The following is a 2,410-nucleotide window of genomic DNA, read 5'->3' on the forward strand; positions in this document are numbered from 1 at the left end:
TGTATATACTCACTGGAGAGACAGAGAGAGACAGAAAGCAAGAAATCCCTCCCATGGGGGTGAGGAATGGGCACACCGCAATTCCTTCTCCTCCATTCTCCTCTCAGAATTTTGGGCACACACACACATATACCCAGCATTAGTTTTAAGCTACCAGGTCCGGGACTCAAACCACAGTCAACTACATGGGAGTACAACACCATAACCATTATGTCATCTGCTGGTCCCTCCAAAGGGTATTTTAAATCTGGTTTGAGTTAATATTTTTATAAGGTATTTTTTCAATATTATTTTATTTATTGGAAATCTGTTGAGCATCTACCATGTGCAATCAAGGTACCAGAGATACAGACAAAGTCTCCTTGCCTTACTAGGGTTTATATATTTTACTAACAAAAGCAGACTGTGGACAACAAATAAATGTATTATATGTATATAAAAACAATTCTCTATAAATGTTTATGAAGAAAAATAAATCATAATAAGGTGCTAGAGTATATTAAAGAAGATAAAGGTACGTTTTTAGACTGGGTTATGAAAGAAACCTCTAAGAAGTTAACATTGTAGTGAAAACTTTAAAAACCATGAGCAAATTTGACCGGAGTATAAAAGAATGCTGAGCGTCATGGTCACTAGACCTATAGAAAATTCTTTGTAAGTAGGTCCAGCTCTGTTGATTGGCAAGTCTGATTAGTTTTAAAGCAGAACTGATTCTGAAAGAACATAAAATTCCTCTATTTAGAAAAGAATCAATATATCTTCTGGTTCATCCAATGCATGGGTCAATACAGGTGAAATATAACACAGTATACATGCATATCTTGGCGACCTGGAAAGATAAATAGGTAGAGAAACTGAGCTGATCCATAAAAGGAAAAATTAGAGAAAATCTTGACAATTCCTTCATTCATTTAACTAATATTTATTGAATACATACAGACTGTGTGTCAGTGCATGACTCAACATTGATTTCACCAAAGCATTTGCAATTCTTCCTGGCACTTTCTCTTTAGTGCTTGGCACAGTACTTTGCGCAATGTAGACTTCCAATTAGGAATGCATAAAGGAACGGTGGCTCTTTCCTTATATAGAGAAAAATCAGTATATATGGCAGTTTCCTAAAAATGATGGAGTTCAGGATACTCTGCTCCCAAATATAGCTCCTTGGCATTTGAGGAAACAACAGAAGCAGGAAGACCACTCACACAATCCCTCTGTCCTTCTCTCCTGAAGCAGGTGATAAAACCAAGGATTTCTGACCTTCACAAGAAGCAAGCTGCAGGACCAGGTTCCTTCCCTAAACTTAGACAAAAGGGGTATTCTTATCTCTGAAAACACCAGTTCACAGAGATGTATCTGAACAGTCTTAAGTTCCCCTCAGTGTTACTCATATATCTTTATTCAATCACACTTCTCCATGACCGTCTCTTTCTTCATTAAACCTAGCACAAAAAGTACACATATTTTTAAAAATATACAGGTTTACCCACTTCTTTGGGTCTTCATTTCCTTATGAAGACTCCTATGTCATGTAAAACTTACCAAATAAAAATGTACACTTTTGTCTTCCTTATTTGTGTTTTGTTATAGGGGCCTTAGCTATGGGCCTAGCACTGGATGAAGAAAAAGTATTTCTCTTCCACCAGGAGGGTAGGTGGGTATTATTATTTATAATGAATAAAATGACTCTTTTCATTTAATTTCTTGACAATATATTACATATATAATGCATAATAGCCTATATATTATCTAATCCTTATGATAGTTTATGGTTTAGATCTTATTCTAAAATCAAGTGAAATTATTAATGATGAAACTGTGTAGAGGTAAACAGGGTTTAACATGTCTAAAATATGCAAAAGTTATGATAACAGACTTTCATTGTAGATTGTTTTTAGTGAATATTATGGGGTAATGATATGTTTGATTCTACATAATTGTTTTTCCATTTTTAAAATATTGTAATTTATTATTTACATATAATAATCATTACATATATTTTCAGGGTACAATGTAGTATTTAAAAGTACATATACAGTGTGTAATAAACAAATCAAGGATATATATTCACCACCTTCAACATTTAACATTACATTATTTTGGTTGTGAATATTTGAAATGTGCTGCACTGGTTATTTTGGAAACGTATATCAAATTGTCAATGATGTTCTTTACTGTGAAATATGACTCTAACAAAACCAAAGTGAATAAGATCAAACAACAAAATATCTCATAAATTAATAAAGATGGATTTTTGAAAACAAAGGTAATCTTAACAAAGCCAATGAAAGAGGAATTTGTAATTTCCATGTAGAGGATTGTGGAAGATAAGTGTTTATAATCTGAAAAGATCTGCAGTATCAATCAATGGTCCAGTTAGAGGTAGGTAAAATTGTACACAATAACTCAT

This window comes from Tupaia chinensis, unplaced genomic scaffold (genome assembly GCF_000334495.1).
Source record: "Tupaia chinensis unplaced genomic scaffold, TupChi_1.0 Scaffold000396_1, whole genome shotgun sequence".
Lineage (NCBI taxonomy): Eukaryota > Metazoa > Chordata > Mammalia > Scandentia > Tupaiidae > Tupaia > Tupaia belangeri.